The 21,321-nt window shown below is 42.0% G+C and overlaps 1 long non-coding RNA gene across 1 annotated transcript; it reads left to right on the forward strand.

The window, feature by feature from the left end:
* Window positions 1–14,789: 14,789 nt before the first annotated feature.
* LOC309391021 lies at window positions 14,790–17,804 on the forward strand. The gene is made up of 3 exons (XR_014175214.1): window positions 14,790–14,863; window positions 14,978–15,105; window positions 17,571–17,804. It is a non-coding gene; the product is annotated as an uncharacterized lncRNA (long non-coding RNA).
* The last annotated feature ends 3,517 nt before the right edge of the window (window positions 17,805–21,321 follow it).

Consider the following 21,321-nt stretch of genomic DNA (forward strand, 5'->3'; position numbering starts at 1 on the left):
AACTACAAACCAATGCCATGAAAGCGAAGATACAAAAATCCACTGACAACCCAAACTGCTGACTTTGCAATAACAAAGTTGAAACTGTTTCACATTTAATATGTGAATGCAGCAAAATCGCACAAACTGATTACAAAGCTAGACATGACTGAGTTGCTAAATTAATCCACTGGTCACTATGTAAAAAATATGATTTACCTGTATCCAGAAAGACATGGGAACATAAAGTGGAAAAAGTTATCGAAAATAAGAAGGTGAAGATCTTGTGGGACTTTCGAATAAAAACGGATCATCATTTGGAGCACAACACACCAGATATCAGGGTTGTAGAGAGCCGAAGTGTAAAGTTTATTGATATCGCTGTTCCTGAAGATGCCAGAGTCGAAGAAAAAGAACTAGAAAAAATCATGAAATATTGCGACCTGGCCATCGAAACTACACAGCTATGGATGAAGCATGTAACAGTGATACCCATTGTCATCAGGGCACTTGGCACCATGTCCAAGAATTTTGCAGGATACATCAACAAATTGCAGCTTCCTACAATAACACCAACGGAACTGCAAAAACCTGTGCTACTCGGAACATCTTATGTTTTAAGAAGGTACTTGGTTGATACCTAGGACGCTGGCAGCAAACCGTATCAACTATTAACACCAGTCACTGGTATTTGTAATGCATTTTTGAATGTTCGGTTGGCTGAGTTTCATGTTTAATGAATAAAGTATATAATAATATCCCCCCCCCCAGTGAGACCGATCTATCAGAGCAACCTGATCTACCCAATTATGGGATGGAGCATATTGCTTCCACTTTCACCTTTCAGCCCCCATCCAGGAGCCTTTGCCAGCAGTCGCTTTCACAACAAATTATTTTTGTGTTGAATTTATGTTTACCGACAAAGAAATAAAGGAAGGGTAGTATAGGTCTATTTCAAGCTATTGACTGTATTTTTCGGAGCGTAAGACACTCAAGAGTATAAGATGCACCTTAGTTTTGGGGGAGGAAATTAAGAAGGGAAAAAATTCTGCCTCTTCCTACCAGCATCCATGGTATTCAGCTGACAAATGGTAACAAGATCAGCCAATGAATAGGCATAGCAACTAAATCAGCCAATGAGGGCTATTTGGACTCTGAAATGTTCTGTGTGACCAACAAGGAGACAGGAAAGAGCCTGGCGTAGCCGAGAACTGAAAGTGAAACTGCTTGTGTTTTGCTTGTATTTACCGCTACATTGGAAAACCTGCTTTTGGTAATGTATTGCATATTATTATTATTTTGAATCCTGCTGAATCAGTTACTTTTGTGTGCTTTCTGAATGTGATTGCTGCTGCAAACTCAAACCAGCCAGAGGTCATTCAACACTTATTGCAGCCTGATTCAGCACAGCTGATTGACAGGTGGATTGGGCTGCCAGAATACCCCCAATCAGCTGTTCCATGCTGCTGTATAAGATGCACGCAAATGTTCACCCTCTTTTTTTGGGGGGAAAAGGTGCATCTTATACTCCCAAAAATATGGTAGCTCTTGTCAGCTACCCGTACCCTTCTGAGATTTGAACCCAGACAATGATCTCCCCTATACATTGCATAGGGCAGAATGACATTTTGGAAAGTTCCATGTAGAATAGCTTGAGGTGAATTTCAATGATTGTATCTGCATAGTTCCTAGTGCTCTCTTAATTTACTTCTGTACATTGTATACCATGTACATTTAAATTACATTTTAACTTATATTCTAACCAGGTATAAACTTCTGCCTTATGTACGTATACCTCTTTGAGATTTCTCCCAGACCCATAAGGGGAGGTGTTATCATGCTAACGGATTTCTTCGTAAAACTGGGCAATATGATCGCTCAGATTCTGACCTTCCCTTTAATCATAGGATACCAGAAAGGTATGTGTTTTTAAGCATGCTCTTTTCATGTCCCTATAAATCATAAACATTAAACTAACAAAGAAAAAATATAGAAATAATACCAGTTGGAGAAGAAATAATATTTGTAATTCAGGGGAGTCCTTGGTGTTCTTTCAGTTTGTTGGTTTTCTTGCAGATGTTTCATTACTCAACTAGGTAACATCATCAGTGCTAAGGATTAACATGGATGATGCTAGCTAGTTGGGTAATGAATCATCATAACAATAGCAATAGCCCTTAGACTTATATACCATTTTACACTGCTTTACAGCCCCCTCTAAGCAGTTTAGCGAGTCAGCATATTGCCCCCCAACAGTTTAGGTTCTCGTTTTTCCCACCTCAGAAGGATGGAATGGTGAGTCAGCCTTGAGCTGGTGAGATCTGAACTACCAAGCTGCAGCTAGCAGTCATCTGAAATAGCCTGCAGTTTCATGAAGAAAACCACCAAGCTCAGAGAGCACCAAGGACCCCATAGAAATAATAATTCAGAGGAATCAAGATGTCATTCTTTTCTGACTGTAATGAGATTCAAAGAATTTAGTGAGTATTAGCTGTGAGAAATCATGGGAAGCATTCTTACACATGAAGAGTCATTAAGCCATTGTATTCCTCAAGCGAGACTGCTGGTTTGCCCTTGAGTTACACTAGATAAGATTCAATGGCATTCAAAGGAGGTTGGACTTTGTCCTTTTGTGCCCACATAGGGATTCCACACTAATTCCCCATTTGACTCTTCCTCCAGGCTTGGCCAGGCTCTCTCAAACAGTGATTGTCATAAAATGTGGAGGGAATCATACCTTAAGCAGAAAGATACCAACAAGGATTGGTGTATCTTTCCAGTACAGGTAGTCCTTGATTTACAACTTTGTTTAGTGGCCATTCAGAGTTAACAGTGGGACTGAAAAAAAAGTGACTTATGACAATTTTTCATACTTATGACCATTGCAGCATCCCCATGGTCATGTGACCAAATTGAGACACTTGTCAACCAACTCATATTTATGAGGGTTGCTATGTTCTGGGGTCAACATGATCACTTTTTCCAACCTTCTGACAAGCCTTCCGGCCCTCGCGAGCTCCATTGTCATCTGCAGCAGCCTCCTGCAACCCTTTTCCAGCAAAAATGGAGCTTGGGAGAGCTGCCCACGACCCTCGCGAGCTCCATTTTCAGCTGCGACAGCGTCCTGGAACCCTCTGCCAGTGAAAACGGAGCTCAGGAGGGCTGTGCATGACCCCCCCTCCCCCCGAGCTTTGTTTTCACAGGCAGAGGCTCTGCGGGCCACTCCTTTGCTGTTTCTAGGGTGGTCCCATGGGCCAGATCTAAGAACCTCGTGGGCCAGATCTGGTCCCTGGGCCTTAAGTTTGACAGCCCTGATTTAGAGAGTTGCACTACTTTAACCATGAGTGTAGTGGCAGGCAGCATATGAAAAATATGTGCTTTCTTGTATTTGAAAAAGATGAATGTACAGTATGTAGACATATGCTTGAAAAAAAAACCCATCTTGATTCAAAGCAGATCCCAGATCATTCAATGTTAAGGGTGTTATTGTTGTGTCCTCTTGTGCAGGCTGGTATCTATTGGTATTTCTGTCTGGAATAATTCCTTTGACTCTGATCATCCTACTACCCAAACTATCTGAAAGTCCTAGATACCTAATGATCCAAAGGGATGATGAAGAGACAGCAAGGAATGGTAAAATTACTCCAAAGTGTACTGAACAGAATTAAGAGCTCAAGTGTAATTTCAGACATTATGGGTCAACTTGGAAGACAACTAGAAATAGGAAAAAACTGAAGGAGCCCTTTCTCAGCAACTGTTAACAGATTGCTGTTATTTCAGTCTTGTTGATCCCATGCATCAACATTAGTGTCAGTACTTATGTTTCAGATGCACAACATACAATCATATATATTTTACATAGAAATGGGATGTCTTACATTGAGATGGAATGTGTGCTGATAGTAAGAAGGATTACCAAAGAGAAAGAAGAAGACAAGTAAAATTAACTGCAGATGTTTGCCCTGACTAGAATTTCCCATCTTTTTTCAACACATTATACAAAGTAGTCAGCACTTTTACTGTTCAACACCAAATTTTGTTAAATGTGTGTGTCAGTGAAGCATGTGGATCTAAATTAATCTAAGGACTATTATTTTTCTCAAAGGAATTACCATATTTTTGGAGTATAAGACGCACCAAGGATTTGAAGAGGCATTTTAAAAAAAGGTTTTGCACTTTGCAAATCTCCCCAAAACCAGCCCATTTTTCATGAAAACGGGCTCATTTTTTGTCAAAATAATTGCATGCACAACTCCAGAAGTTGTGAATGCCCCAACACTGGAAGTCTTTAAGAAGATGTTGGATAGCTATTTGTCTGAAACGGTATAGGGTTTCCTGCCTAGGCAGGGGGTTGGACTAGAAGACCTCCAAGGTCCCTTCCAACTCTACTATTGTATTGTATTGTATTGTATTGTATTGTATTGTATTGTATTGTATTGCATGCATAGTCTTTAGGAGGCTTATACAGTACTCCTCGGGGCTGGGGGGGGGCAAAATTGAGAAAAAATTGGCCTGTTTTTCACTCATTTTTGCCCTCCCCAGCCCCCAGGAGCTCTCTGAAAGCCTCCATAAAGCTATGCACGGCCATTTTGAGGAAGGGGGTGGGGCAAAAAATGCTGTATTCAGTGTATAAGATTTCAGCCTCTTTTCTGAGGGAAAAAGGTGCATCTTATACTCTGAAAAATACAGTATGTGGTACCTTGCTCAATAGTGGTGACTGTGAGAGGGATCTTGGAGTCCTAGTGGGCAACCATTTCAATATGAGCCAGCAGTGTGCAGCAGATGCCAAAAAAGCCAACATAGTTCTAGGCTGCCTAAACAGAGGGATAGAATCAAGATCACGTGAAGTGTTAATACCACTTTATAATGCCTTGGTAAGGCCACACTTGGGATACTAAATTCAGTTTTGGTCGCCACGGTGTAGAAAAGATGTGGAGACTCTAGAAAGAGTGCAGAGAAGAGCAACAAAGATGATTAGGGGACTGGAGGCTAAAACATATGAAGAACGGTTGCAGGACCTGGTTATGACTAGTTTAATGAAAAGAAGGACTAGGGGAGACATGATAACAGTGTTCCAATATCTCAGGGGTTGCCACAAAGAAGAGGGAGTCATACTATTCTCCGAAGCACCTGAGGGTAGAACAAGAAGCAATGGGTGGAGACTAATCAAAGAGAGAAGCAGCCTAGAAGTAAGGAGAAATTTCCTGCCAGAACAATTAATCAATGGAACGACTTGCCTCCAGAGGTTGTGAATACTCCAACATTGGAAGTTTTTAAGAAGACATTGGACAACCATTTCTCTGAAGTGATGTAGGGTTTCCTGCCTAAGCAGGGTGGTAAATCAACATGTAGTAGATCATAGTAATTGGTTGTGGTATGAAGTGTGGGGCATGAGCCATTGCTGTTTACAAAGACTGAACTGAAAAGAATGTCGAAGAGGTTGCCCTTAATGGTTTTATCATTACAGTCTTTCCCGTTTGTCCCTTTTAGTAGTGGAATGGATCTTGATTCTTTAAGTTTGTTGTTCACAAAATTATAGAAGGCCCAGGTGGATTTCGTGTGTAGTAGGCTTTCCTCTTGTTTGCGGTGATAACTGATACATTCTGCCTTTACCTGTCGGCATAAGGTTTTGTAGTGAGAAAATGGAGGATCAAGAAGGGGGTGGGACCTGAAAGTCATTGCTTCATTTCCATCTCAGAGCTTGTTGTCCTCTTCTTCTTTTTCCCACCCCCCACTCAGTCTTATGGAGGTTAAAGGTATCTGGAAACGTGGAAGAAGAAATTGAAGAACTTCGACAAGAGAGCCTCTTTGAGGTGGAAGAGAAGAAGACAAATATAATTCATTTGGGCAAAATCTCAAGTCTCTCACAGAGTCTCTTCAGTGTGATTTTTATAATGACCGGGTCACAGGTTATTGGCTTTCATGAAGTAAGTCAGACACAGGGGTGAAATCTGGCAGGTTCTGGAGAACCGGTAGTGGAAACTTTGAGTAGTTCAGAGAACTGGCAAATGTCATCTCTGGTTGGCCCCAGAGCGGGATGGGAATGGAGATTTTATAGTATCTTTCCCCTGCCACCAAGCCATGGCCACAGAACCAGTAGTAAAAAAAATAATAATTTCACCATAAACTTTTGCAGCCTTTCATCCATTATGGGAATCCAAGTATTCTTCCATTTTGTGCATTAAGCATTCTTGTTGCCATCTTTTTTTAATCTGTTGTTGTTTTGGTTCCTTTTTGGGGGGAGAGGGGAGGAGAAAGCCCTTTACTTTTGAAGAAGTGTTCTGAGAAGATGTCATGATTTAGTCTGCAAATTTGGGGGAATGAATCTAATAGCAATAACAATAGCACTCCTGCTTCCTAGTGCTTTTACAGCCCTCTCTAAGCAGTTTACACAGTCGGCCTCTTTCCCCCAACAATCTGGGTCCTCATTTTACCCACCTCGCAAGGATGGAAGGTTGAGTCAACCTTGAGCCTAGTGAGATTTGAACAGCCAAACTGCTGGCAGCCGGTAGTCAGCAGAAGTAGCCTGCAATACTGCACTCTAACTACTGCACCACTGACCTCTAAAATACCTGTCTTCTACTTGATAGCTTCCAGATGTGTAGCCTGCTAGTCCTAGAAATCAGGGTGGAAATTTGTTCTCTGAGCTTGGGGGTTGGTTTCCAAACATTTCATTACCAGGCTGGGTAACATCTTCAGTGCAGTTTAGGGAATGTTGGTGTTGGTGTATTTCTGCTTATCACAGCTTCCTGGGAACAGTAGACCATATGATGGAAGGGTCATGTCAGGTGAAGGTCTTATGATGGGTCTTGCAAGAGTCTTGTGAGGAGTCAGGTGTGAGTCACATCAGGTGAGGACCTTGTGATGGGTCTTGTGATGGGCAGGTGACATCAAGTGAGGGTCATTGGGAGATGACGTTCTGGTGGAATGGTTGCGTAGGTTGATAGAGGGTCGATGCCATTGCTGGTTGCTTGTGTGGTGGATTTGAATTCTCAAGGGTTCGTAGGCTGGTTGTAGGTCAAAGCCTGGCACTCCACAAGCAATTCCATCCACAGACACATTGGCCTACAACCAACCTATGACCCCCCTAAGAACTCAAATCAACCACACAACCAACCAGCGAAATCTCTGAGGGAACAGCTGGGAGTTACCCACACAATAGTTCCCCACATCTGGAGAATTCTAGGATATGGAAGGCTGGATTCAGACAAACAATATTCTCTAGGAAATAAAGATACTCAAAGGGCAGCTGACCCTCCCGTTTCAACTGGTTTACCAGATTCTCAAAACGTTCATATTAGAAGTAGACAGGTGGTAGCGTTGAAGATTCTGCTGAACTCCCAGTACCCCTTAACTTTAATCTATGCTTCCTTGGCAGGGAGTTATAGTTTAGAAACATCTTGAGTTCTATCAGTTTTCTACAAAAGCATTAAAGCCTCAGTAGATTCTTCCATTCACCTAAAACTGTTTAATTGCTCTGCTTGTCTGCTTTCAGTTATATTATCATAATCATGACATGTTGCAAAACACAAAAATGAATTACAACTCCTTGTGGATCCTGAAAATAGCCACGAGTTTTCTTCTCTGCTTCATATCTTTGTTAGGGGTAAGTTTTTGTTTTTCCTTCATTCCTCTTAACTTCTAATTCAAGAATGGATACGCTGTATGCTCTGGTTTGCAATTTGGATCCCAAATAACATTGTCCCTCCTGATGAGATTCTACTCCTGGCATTCAGTGATAAGCTATCAAAATATTCTGTTGTTGTTTTTCTCTTTGCAAAATAGAAGTGTTGAACCCTTACATATTTAAAAATATTGAAACCAAATATTGTGATTTTCCTTGGTGGCAAAATAATGCTCAGCTTTATATGGAAAGGGATATGCCAGGAGTTCAGGATGGTTTTTGAAAAGAGACAGTATTATTAATGCACATGGGATAATTAGAAAAGGCCCAAAATGATCAAAAAGTACTCAGTATGTGTTTTGTCGATTAAAGACATTTGATTCAATTAAGTGTCAGTCTGTGGAACGTCTAATTGTCTTCATGATAAATTTATATACAGGACAGGTAGCCATAGTCTAGACATAATATGATGAGACAGATGGGTTTAAGGCTGTCTGTCTCATCATATTATCCCGGAACAGCAGAAAAAGGAGATGGAGCATCCATGTAACATATTTCAACAAAAATGGATTCCCACGGAACTTTATCAAACTGTCAACAGTTCCAAGAAGGCTCCACACCAATTTGCACCACTCAGGTGACCCTGATGACACAGATAAGCTTCCAAGTAACCTTAAAGTTATAGGTTCCCCCTGCACATATGTGCTAGTCATTCCCGACTCTAGGAGCCAGTACTCATCTCAGTTTCAAAGCTGAAGAGCCAGTGCTGTCCGAAGACGTCTCCGTGGTCATGATGTCCGAAGATGTCTCCGTGGTCAACTCAATGCCAAAGGCACCCGGAACACTGTTACCTTCCCACCAAACGTGGTTCCTAATTTTTTACTTGCATTTTTATGTACTTTCGAACTGCTAGGTTGGCAGAAGCTGGGACAAGTAACGGGAGCTGACTCCGTTACACAGCGCTAGGGATTTGAACCGCCAAACTGCCAGCTTTTCTGATCTACAAGCTCAGTGTCTTAGCCACTGAGTCACCATATCCCTTCCAAGTGACTTTAATGATCTGCTGAAAGAATGCAAATGACCAGCTGTCTGGAAGGAGTATGAATCCTTTCATTTCCCACCATCCAATCATAGCTGAAGGAGCTTCTTGGATGAGAAGTGAAATGCCTCCAAAGAAAAACCAGGAAGTCCAGTTGCCTCTTGAAAAAAAAGGGCCTTTGGGACAATGAATAGGGCACTTCATACCAGGAGTGGAGGCAATTGAAACACAAGTAGATTTGCATAGGGGTACACCTGGTTTATCCTTCTGGCTGCTACCTGATCTTCAAAACCTTTTGTTATAGGGTTACATATACCATATTTTTGGAGTATAAGGCACACCTTTTTCCCTCAAAAGCGAGGCTGAAAATCTGGGTGCATCTTATACACTGAATACAGCATTTTTTGCCTCCCGAACCTCCCCCCCCCCTTCACCAAAATGGCCCTGCATAGCCTTTAGGAGGCTTTCAGAGAGCTCCAGGGGGCTGGGGAGGGCACAAATGAGGAAAAAACAGGCCGTTTTTTATTCAATTCTCCCCCCCCCCCAGCCCCCAGGAGCACTCTATAAGCTTCCTAAAGGCTACCTATGATCTTTTTGGGGGAAAAACAGGCCCATTTTCATGACAAACAGACTGTTTTTTGCTCATTTTGACCCCCCACCCCCCAAGAGCACTCTACAAGCCTCCTAAGGGCTATTCATGCCCTTTTATGAAAAAAAAAATGGACCTGTTTTCCCAAAAATTGGGCCATTTTGGGGAGGTCTGCAGAGTGCAAAAACCTTTTTTTCAATTTGCCTCTTCAAAACCTTTTTCCATGTTATACTCCAAAAAATACGGTAGGATCCTGTTTTGTTAACCTATCACCTGTTCATCCTTCCCGATCTTTAATATTTTTCAGGCATATCTTGTTGATTATGTGGGCCGAAGAATTCTTTTTCTGACTGGCCTTGCAGTTTGTGGGGTGACTCTCGTTTTGATGGTTGCGGTGCTTGAATTATTGCGACAGCAGGTACAGTAGCAAAGATGGAGTTGGGGGGAAGCTAAGAATGAGACAAGCTCCATATGTCACGGTTGGCTGTCAAACTTTCAGGGCCCTTAAAGGAAAGTTATAGATAGGAGCAACAGTTTCTGAAAACACCTGAACATTTGAATAAGAGGTTATGGAGGAAGAGATTGGACAGAAGGGTTGCTTTAGAATCCAACATTGCTGCCGAACTTTCAGTTTTTCATGTCATTTTCCATCTCCTCCTTGTGCCATATCTGTCATTGGACATTGATGATCCTACTTTTATCGACAGTTTTGTTTATATTTGGAAGCCATGATGATTTGAGCCAGCTGTGTGCAGCAGCTGCCAAAAAAGCCAACACAGTCCTAGGCTGCATCAACAGAGGGATAGAATCAAGATCACGTGAAGTGTTAATACCACTTTATAATGCCTTGGTAAGGCCACACTTGGAATACTGCATCCAGTTTTGGTCGCCATGATGTAGAAAAGATGTGGAGACTCTAGAAAGAGCGCAGAGAAGAGCAACAAAGATGATTAGGGGACTGGAGGCTAAAACATATGAAGAACGGTTGCAGGAACTGGGTATATCTAGTTTAATAGAAAGAAGGACTAGGGGAGACATGATAGCAGTCTTCCAATATCTCAGGGGTTGCCACAAAAAAGAGGGAGCCAAACTATTCTCCAAGGCACCTGAGGGTAGAACAAGAAGTAATGGGTGGAAACTAATCAAGGAGAGAAGCAACTTAGAACTGAGGAGAAACTTCCTGACAGTTAGAACAATTAATCAGTGGAACAGCTTGCCTCCAGAAGTTGTGAATGCTCCAACATTCAAAACTCTGCATTGACAACAGGAAGAGGATCTGGCCAGTAAACATTCAGCTCCTTTCAATTCCGCATGGGATTATGGAGTCATTAAAAGGAGAATATATGTATGTATGTATGTATGTATGTATGTATGTATGTATGTATGTATGTATGTATACATACATACATACATACATACAAGCATACATACATACATACATACATACATACATACATACATACATACATATGCTGGTCTTGTTGTATTCAGTTCTTTTCCCATGTAAGATTGACATTGTCTTGGCAACGTTTCAACGAAGTCTCACTCACCATCTTCAGGCTGGTGTTTTTGGCTTAAAGCGTGGCTGGAACTGCCATCTTTCTATAAATCTTGAAGGGTGGGTGGAGTGCTGGCCCCGTTTCAGCAAGTGGAATGATTGGATGTGTGGCTGTATCATGATTGGTAGATTGGTGCTGATTGGTGCTGGCTGTGGGTCCGTCGTTGTTTTCTGTTGTAACGGCCTGAGTGGTGGGAGAGGCTCATTTGTTTACCAGGGCTGGTTTCCAGATATTGGTAGGCAGGAGGTGTCATCATGTTTATTGATGTTGTGTGGGTGTTTTTCTATTTCGATAGCTTCCATAATTATTCTTTTGTTGAAGTATTCTGTTTTGTAGATTAATCTGGTTCCTTCAAAATTAATTTCATGTCCTGTAGCTTTAAGGTGCTGGAAAAGGGAGGAAGTTTTTTTTTTCTTACTGCATTCTTGTGTTCTGTGATGTGTGCATTTATTCTCCTGTTTGTTTGTCCTATGTATGTTGCAGGGCAAATTTTACAATACAATACAATACAATAGTAGAGTTGGAAGGGACCTTGGAGGTCTTCTAGTCCAACCCCCTGCCTAGGCAGGAAACCCTATACCGTTTCAGACAGATGGCTATCCAACATCTTCTTAAAGACTTCCAGTGTTGGGGCATGCACAACTTCTGGAGGCAAGCTGTTCCACTGATTAATTGTTCTAACTGTCAGGAAGTTTCTCCTCAGTTCTAAGTTGCTTCTCTCCTTGATTAGTTTCCACCCATTACTTCTTGTTCTACCCTCAGGTGCCTTGGAGAATAGTTTGGCTCCCTCTTCTTTGTGGCAACCCCTGAGATATTGGAACACTGCTATCATGTCTCCCCTAGTCCTTCTTTATCTTAAGCTAGACATACCTAGTTCCTGCAACCGTTCTTCATATGTTTTAGTCTCCAGTCCCCTAATCATCTTTGTTGCTCTTCTCTGCACTCTTTCTAGAGTCTCCACATCTTTTTTACACTGTGGCGACCAGAACTGAATGCAGTATTCCAAGTGTGGCCTTACCAAGGCATTATAAAGTGGTATTAACACTTCACGTGATCTTGATTCTATCCCTCTGTTGATGCAGCCTAGAACTGTGTTGGCTTTTTTGGCAGCTGCATTTTGCATGGCATTTCGTAGACTCCTTGGTTTTCTAGCTGGATTTTGTCTTTGGGGTTTCTTAAGATGTTGGCTATTTTTTGGTCAGTGTTGAAGGCTGTCTTGATATTGTGTTTGTGGAGAATTTTGCTGATTTTATCCGTGGTGCCTTTAATGTAAGGGAGGAGGGTGATGCCGTTGTCCAGTTCTGTGTCTCGTTTTTTGGGGGGAGTCTCCCTTTGGATTAGGTTGGTAATTGTTTTTCTTTGGAATCAAAGCAAATATCTTACCTCTCTGAGGTGGAAACCTTCCTGCTCACCAGATCCTATGAGAAACTTGAAGTCCGAAGAGCCACCATCTTTTGTGACCTCACATTCCTACGCAACTGCCAAGAAAAAAACCTGATCCCGACATGCTTCCAATAAAATTCCATTCTAAAACCTCAGCAACTGAAAGGATAATGAAAAGAACTGAATTAGCCCTAATCAGAAATGAACTCCACAGGAAAAGAGTCCTACTAGACCAAACCAACTGGGACCTATTCACTCTTCACCTCAAACTCAGCAACAAAATCCACCCAGCACTCTGGGACAAATCCAAACATCTAGCCCTCTGGAGAGCCGAAACAGAAACCTCCTACAAGACAGACAAACACACCAACAAACTCCGCAGCCTAGAAAAACAACAGAAGCCCAACCCCCCTCCACAGCAACTCATGAAACAAACAGTACACAACATGTCAGACAGAACCCTCACCACAGCTGAAACCAATGTCCTTTCCAGAGGATTCAACTTTGCAGTCGCCCCTAAATGCATCCCCACTGAAGACATCATATGCGGAGTTGAAGCTACACTCACCAAAATCAACCCAGATGAAGCCAATAAAATCAGATTTGCAGTCTGCAACATCCTTTGCTCCAGTAATCCACCCAGAAGCAACTTACAGCAAGAAGAAGAAATAGCACTCACCAACCTGAGGAAAGACAACAACATAATCATTCTCCCAGCAGACAAAGGTAACGCCACAGTGGTGATGAACACGTCTGACTACCAAGCCAAACTATCCAACCTACTCCAAGACCCTGCTTACAAACCTATAAACACAGACCCCACCACCTACCTGGAAAAAACCACCAAATCCAAAATAAAAGCCTCTCCCATCAGTGAAGAGATCCAGCAAAGAATCATCCCCAGAGAGAAATCTTCCAGATGCCCCAAACTCTATGGCCTTCCCAAGATACACAAAGAAGGAACAGCCCTCAGACCCATAGTCAGCTCCATAGGCTCACCTCTACAGAATCTTTCCAAATTCCTCGCCAAACAACTCCAACCCTACGCAGAATCCATCACCTCACACGTACAAAACTCACTCCACTTCATAGAAACAATAAAGAAACAAAACCTACAACCCAGCGACCTACTCATGAGCTTCAATGTCATATTCCTCTTCACCCAAGTCCTATAAAAGAAGCCTTGATAGCTATCCAGAACAAACACAACCCCCCTAAACACATCCTGGGCCTGACCAACCACTACCTAACCAACACATACTTCATCCATAATGGACAAAGATACCAACAGATAGAAGGAGCACCCATGGGATCACCCCTCTCACCCGTCATCGCAAACTTATACATGGAACATTTTGAAACCAACGCCTTAGACAAATCTGAACACAAACCCAAACTCTGGCTTAGATATGTTGATGACACTTTCGTGATTTGGCCACATGGGAAAGAAAAACTGGACAACTTCCTCACACATCTCAACAGCCTACACCCCAAAATACAATTCACCATGGAAATAGAAGCAAACAACCAACTTCCCTTTCTGGACGTCCTAATCTATAAAAAAAAACCCAATGGCTCCCTAGGACACACCATCTACCGGAAAAAAACACACACCAACCGCTACTTAAACACACAATCCCATCACCACCCTGCACAGATCAACTCTGTAGCCAAGACCCTTATCTCCAGAACCAAATGCCTAGCCAACAAAGACCACCTGAAAAATGAATTACACACTCTCACAAACATATTAATCTCCAACAGATTCCAAAGAAAAACAATTACCAACCTAATCCAAAGGGAGACTCCCCCCAAAAACCAAGACACAGAACAGGAAAACGGCATCTCCCTCCTCCCTTACATCAAAGGCACCACAGATAAAATCAGCAAAATTCTCCACAAACACAATATCAAGACAGCCTTCAACCTACCTACTCTCTTTCTCTCTCGCCCTACCTATCGACTGTATTTCTTTCTCTCTCTCTTTCTATTTCTCTCTCTATATCCTCTACCTACCTACTTACCTACACACACACTCTCTCCCTACCTACCTCTGTATTTCTCTCTCTCTCTATTTCTCTCTATTTCTCTCTCTCTCCCTTTATTACCTACCTACTTGACTACTCTCTCTCCCTACTTACTGTATTTCTCTCTCTCTCTCTATCCCTCTCTATCCCTCTATCAAAACCTTGGTGCGTCTTATACTCCAGTGCGTCTTTGAAAAATATGGTATATAGATAGATAGAGATGTATCCGGTATATATGTATAGATAAAAGATATAATGGATGTTTAAAAGATGTAGAAGTGTTGCAAAGATGATATAAGTGTATACTAAAAATAAAATAAAAAAGGCCACTGGCCTACAGCTGATCCTTGCTCGACCATCTATGTCAGTGGACCTCACTGCAGTGGGTTATTACTGTAAGTTATGTTATGATGGTTGTTTATGTTGCAAATTATTAGCAAAAGAAACCTCTGAATCTCAAAGTAAGATTTGTTGTTTTGCGTTGCTGCAATTTGTTTCTTTCATTGGATTTTCCCTCTACAACCTTTAGAATGTTCCTCTTTGACAGTTCATAGATGATTTACTCAATTCTGACCAATTTTCTCCCACAGGTAACCAGACTGTTGTCTTATATCTGCATCAGCCTGCTTCTCGTGTTCATTGCTGCATATAGCATAGGACCAAGTAAGTGAACGAAAGACAAGTTGTGAGAAGAGACGTGGATGTGGGGGGAGAGAGGAGTGTCCTACTCAATGGGAAAGAACATTCCGTGACTCACATCTTTTTCTCTCTACCAAGATATGATTTCAGTAATAATTTCACTGGAGTTGTTCCTTCAGTCATCACGGGCATCAGCTTTTGCATTTGCAGGATCTCTATACTGCATAGCCAATATTTCCCTAACGTTGGTGCAAGATAAAATAAAGGTGAGTGAGTCTGAAGCTTAGTGGAAATGGTATGGTTTATTAAACAGAGTTTATTATGATAGGCTTAAGATACAGAAGGGTCTTGACAGACTTGAACATTGGCCGCTATCTAACAATATGAAATTCAATGGTGGAAAAAGTAAGGTTCTACATTTAGGCAAGAAAAGCAAAAGGCACAGGTATAGCACAGGTGGTACCTTGCTCAATAGTAGTAACTGTGAGAGGGATCTTGGAGTCCTAGTGGACAACCATTTAAATATCAGCCAGCAGTGTGCAGCAGCTGCCAAAAAGCTAATACAGTTCTAGGCTGCCTAAACAGAGGGATAGAATCAAGATCACGTGAAGTGTTAATACCACTTCCTAATGCCTTGGTAAGTTTTGGTCGCCACGATGTAAAAAAAGGTGTGGAAACTCTAGAAAGAGTGCAGAGAAGAGCAACAAATATGATTAGGGGACTGGAGACTAAAACATATGAAGAACGGTTGCAGGAACTGGGTGTGTCTAGTTTAATAGAAAGAAGGACTAGGGAAGACATGATAGCAGTCTTCCAATATCTCAGGGGTTGCCACAAAGAAGAGGGAGTCAAACTATTCTCCAAGGCACCTGAGGGCAGGACAAGAAGCAATGGGTGGAAACTAATCAAGGAGAGAAGCAACTTAGAACTGAGGAGAAACTTCCTGACAGTTAGAACAATTAATTAGTGGAACAGCTTGCCTCCAGAAGTTGTGAATGCCCCAACACTGGAAGTTTTTAACATGAGATTGGACAACCATTTGTCTGAAGTGGTGTAGGGTTTTCTGCCTAAGCAGGGGGTTGGACTAGAAGACCTTCAAGGTCCTTTCCAACTCTCTTGTTCTGTTCTGTTCTGTTCTATTCTACCTTTCTCCTCAAATCTTTCTTCCACTTTTATCCATTTTTCTAATTGTATTAAATTTGCTACTTGGAAGCTGGTGATACACTACTAGCTTCTAAGAAAGAAAATGTTGTTAAGATTTTGCATTGGTGAAACTTACTAGGAATGGAACAGCTTGCATATAGCCTTTGGAGTAACACAGTGTGGGGAGGTTTCCCCAGTATTTGAAATAAAGAAATAAATTTCCATATGGGCACTGTCAGAAAAATAATTTGGGATTCTAACTTAAGCCAGTGGTGTGTAAGAACCATTCAAAATGAAATCCAGACGGCCTGTGAGGAAAGGGGTTTTTATTTATTCCCAAGAGTAAAGAGATTTCCCCCTGGGGATAACTACAGCGAAAATGAGGTACAAAAGGTCTGTTTTAGAGGGGAAAGTGTCATTAATAAGTGTAGTAGTATGTGTCTATGCTGGTTCTACTGTGTAACACTTGAGGGGAATGGGCATGTGTAGCATTGGTGGGATTCTTTTTTTTTACTACCTGTTCTGTGGGCGTGGCTTGGGTTGCTTTATTTACCATTCTTTCTTCCTGTTGTAACACCACCTCATTTTCCCTTTCTTTTCTCCCTCCCTCCCTTCTCTACTTTCTTCCTTTTTCCTCTCCTTCCCCTTCCTTCTTCCCTTGCTTTGTCCCACTCCTCCTCTTCCTCTTCCTACCCTCTCTCCTTCTCTTCTTCTCCCTTCCATCCTCCTCTCCTTGCCTCTTTCTTCTTTCGCCCAGCTTCCTTTCATGTTCTCCTCCTTTCTCTCTTTCTTTTCCATTATTGTAGGTGTCTCTTTCCAGCCTCAGTTTATATTTCCTTGGGATGGTATTTCCACAGACCCAAATATAATTTGATATCATTTCTTATTCCCTTACCTTCGTTAATCTTATCCTAGCTATATTTTCCTCCCCTTTATATCTCGCTTTTTGGCTGTATACTTATATATTTAATATTTTCTTTTCTGTTTTCCCCTTCTTCCCCCCACCCTTTTCCATTTAACAGTGCCTCATCTGGGTTCTATATCTTTTCCCTATTTTCTTTTCTAGTTTCCTTTCTGTAGCCAATCATAGAATCTTCCCCATGTCTTGAAGTACTCCGATTCCACTTTATCCTTTATTTTCATTGTCAACCTATTCATCAGAGTCATATATTTTTTAAGGGGGTTAGGTATGTGTCACTTGTCATCTGTGAAGTTTATTCCCATGAACATGTATTTCTTTTAGGAGACTCTTTTAATTAAATCTACTTGTGTTTACAGGCCTCCTCCTTTGATGTGTGAATTGAGTTTGGGTAATTTATTGGGGGTTTCAAGGAGGTTTTGAGTAAAGGATTTACCCCTATTTGCCATTTTTACTTGATTAACTTAGTTCCAACTTGACTGTCAATGAAGTTGGGGAGACACTACTTCTCATTGTGGATTCTGTTGATGCTTAAGGGAGGATGGAGATATTATAATGTAAAATATATTTTATTTATTATAAAATAAAATGTATCATGATATAAAGCATCCCACAACCGTTTCTCTCTTTCCCTCCCCCCCCCAAAAAAAATTCTTTTTATGTCTACAGAAGAACCTTGGATCGTACTCTTTTCTCATCTTCAGTCCATTCTGTGTGGCCCTCTTTATTTACTTCTACATGTATATCCCAGAAACTAAAAACCAGACTTTAAAGGATATCAGAAATCTCATGGCAAAATCGAACAGCAAGAAGGTCCATGTAAAAGCAGATCAGTCAAGAAAGGAGAGTAGCATTATCATCTGAACTAATTTGGTGCCCTTTGTGTTTATTTATGTATTTTCTTTGAAGTCAGAATTAAAAACGGAATCTTGTTTTTCTTCAACTGTCCAGTGTGATTGATCTATGGAGTATTCCTTCTGGTTCAGAACCAGCAACTTATCTTAGATTTAGATTAATATTTTTGCAAAGTAACGTACTGGTTGCTCCATAAGATGTACTTGGCCGTAAGACATACTCCCATTTCTGGCCTCTGCGTGCCCTCTGCACGGCGCATTTTTGGCCTCCATTAAAGTCCAGAGGTGGAAAATGGGGTATGCGGAGGCCATAAATGGGACCCATGGAGGCCGAAAAAGAGGTGCGCAGAGGCCGAAAACGGGGCATGCGGAGGCAAAAAATGGGACATATGGAGGCCAAAAATGGGACACATGAAAGCCGAAAAAGAGGTGTGCAAAGGCCCAAAATGGGACACACAGAGCCCAAAAGCAGGACACATGGAGGCCAGAAATGGCCAGCGAGGAGGGGCCGGCGGGTGGGGGCTGGCGGGTGGGGGCCAGCAGGTGGGCGGGGCTTTGGTAATGTTTGCTCCATAAGATGCACAGACATTTCCACCCACTTTTGGGAGACAAAAAACGTGTGTCTTATGGAGTGAAAAATACGCTATACCCTCCAGTTTCCCCAGAACTGACTTCCATTGCAGACATGGCTTGCATTTTTTCTCTCTCTCTCTCATTCTCAGGGAACTGTTAGGTTTTCAGATTTTGGAGAAATAGTTTTAGAATGTTCAAGACTTCTAGACTTTAACAACGGGCCCTATCCAACAACATGCAATTCAGTGGTGAGAAAAGTTAGGTTTTACACTTAGGCAAGAACAAAAAAAAACAAACAAACCCTAATGCACTGGGATAGAATAGGTGGAACCTGGATCCATAGCAGTGACTGTGAGGCGAATGTAGATGTCCTAATGGGCAACCCCTGAAATATGAGCCACAAGTCTGCTGCAGCTGCCCAAAAAGTTAATGCAGTCCTAGGCTGCATCAACAGAGAGATAATATGAATATCATGGGAAGCAAGCATTAGTACTGTTTTTCTTTTTGTGAGACCACACTAGGAATATTGCATTCGGTTTTGGTAATGACAATGCAAAAAATAAAACCCACATTGAAGCTCTAGAAAGACTACAGAGAAAGATGCTTAGGGGACTGGAGAGTAAAAAAAACAACACAACACATGGTTGCAGGGTACGTACTGTAGTAGTGGGATTCAAAAACGTTTACTACCGGTTCTGTGTGGCTTGGTGGGCCTGGCATGACTTGGTGGGCGTGGCTTGGTGGACATAGCAGGGGGAAGATACTGTAAAATCTCCATTCCCTCCACACTCCAGGGGGAGGATACTATAAAACCTCCATTCCCTCCTCACTCCAGGGAGAGGATACTGCAAATTACCCACTCCCTCCCAATCAGCTGGGACTCAGGAGGCAGAGAAAAGATGGGGGCAGGGCCAATCAGAGGTGGTATTTATGGGTTCTCAGAACTACGCGAAATTTCCACTACCGGTTCTCCAGAACTGGTCAGAACCTGCTGAATGCCACCTCTGATGTATAGTCTAACAAAGAGAAGGACTAGGGGTGACATGACTTCTCAGTGTGAGTAAAATACTCATTACAAATAAATTGTGTGAACTATCATTGCTATTCTCCACGTTTTGGGACCTCAGAGAAAATTTTCAAACTTCCTAGTGTCTCTAGGAGTTCTCATTGTACAAATGCCTCGTCTTTCTTTTGTGACTATATTGGTTCGAATATATATCAGAACTGAAGAAGCTTCTTGGATGAGAAGTGAAACGTCTTCAAAGAAAAACCAGAAAGTCCATATGCCTCTTGAAAAAGCATCTTTGGTAGTCTTTGATTCGAGTACAATCAAAAGTTGCTTGGTTATACCTGCGGATTTCCTGCCTGAACAGGACTAGAAGACCTTCAAGGTCCCTTCCAACTCTGTTATGTTATTCTGTTAGCTGAAGAAAAGAGGATGTCAGCCAAAGAGGGAGGGAGGAAGGGAGGGAAGGAGAGAGAGAGAGAGAGAGAGAGAGAGAGAGAGAGAGAGAGAGAGAGAGTCTACAAAAAGAGAGCTCATTGTTACATGGTGTAAAAAATATGCTGGTTTTGGTTCATCTGTTTCCTCTCTACCAGTGGTGGGTTCCTACCAGTTCGGACCAGTTCGACCGAACCGGTACTAGTATGTCGGCCTGGGTTGCTGGAACCAGCAGTGACCCAGGCCTGCCATGCCTCCGAACTGGTTCCTCGGTCTCTTCTGCTGTCACTGGTATGTTTTTGCACATGCGCAGAGCAGTTTCCAGTCAACTGCACAAATGCAGCAATGTGCTGTGGGCGCGCATGCAATTGAAGCAGACCGGTAGCAAACTAGTTAGGACCCCATCACTGCTCTCTACCATTGGCCCTCAATTACAAAAGAAATAAAAAATGATCCAGCGTGACATCAAAATTTTTTCAGAACCCTCTCTAATGATTGACTGAATACCTTTCTAAGCTGCCAAGAGAGTGTTGTTTTCTGTGTTGCTGAGACCATAACAATTTGGTTAGCCATTGTGTTTCAACTAATACTAACCTGTAAGCATAAGAAGCCTTTGAAAACAACAGAAGTGGCCCATATCTCAGAGAAAACCACTCATCCCTTGGTGAAAAGTCCCTGGGAAAAATGGTGCAGGGAAAGAACTTCAACCAAAATGTCCTCAGATCGTTATTTATTTGATTTTTATCCCACTTTTATCATTTTTTAAAATAAATAACCGAAGGCAAGGAACCTGTACGATACCGGTGGTCCTCAACTTACGGCCATGACTGAGTCCAATATTTCTGTTTGCTAAACGAGACGTCAGTTAAGTGAACTTTGCTCCATTTGACCACTTTTCTTACGCTCGTTGTTAAGTGAATCACTGCAGGTGTTAAATTGGCAACCGGTCTGTTAAGTGAATCTGGCTTCCCGATGGACTCTGTTCGTCAGAAAGTTGCAAAAGGGGTTTAATGTGGTCCCCAAGGACACTGTAACCGTCACAAATACGAGTCAGTTTTCGGATTTTCATCGCATGACCATGGGGATGCTGCAATGGTCATACATGTGAAAAATGTTCACCTCTTTTCCAGTGCTATTGTGACTTCAAATGGTCGCTAAATGAACGGGTTGTAAGTTGAGGACTACCTGTACTCTTTCCTCCTCCATTTTCCCCACAAAAAGCAGCCCTCTAAAAATGGGTTAGGCTTAAAGAGAATGACTGGCCCAAAAATCTGCAGCCAGTTTTTATAGGACTAGAAACAACAAAGAGGATTAGAGGACTGGAGGCTAAAAGATATGAAGAACGGTTGCAGCAACTGGGTATGTCTTGTTTTATGAAAAGAAGGACTAGGGGAGACATGATAGCATTGTTCCAATATCTCAGGGGCTGCCACAAAGAACAGGGAGTCAAACTATTCTCCAAAGCACCTGAGGGTAGGACAAGAAGCAATAGGTGGAAACTGATCAAGGAGAGAAGCAACTTAGAACTAAGGAGAAATTTCAGTGAGAACAC

The sequence above is a fragment of the Natrix helvetica genome, assembly GCF_964273705.1.
Source record: "Natrix helvetica genome assembly, chromosome: 4".
Classification (NCBI taxonomy): Eukaryota; Metazoa; Chordata; class Lepidosauria; order Squamata; family Natricidae; genus Natrix; species Natrix helvetica.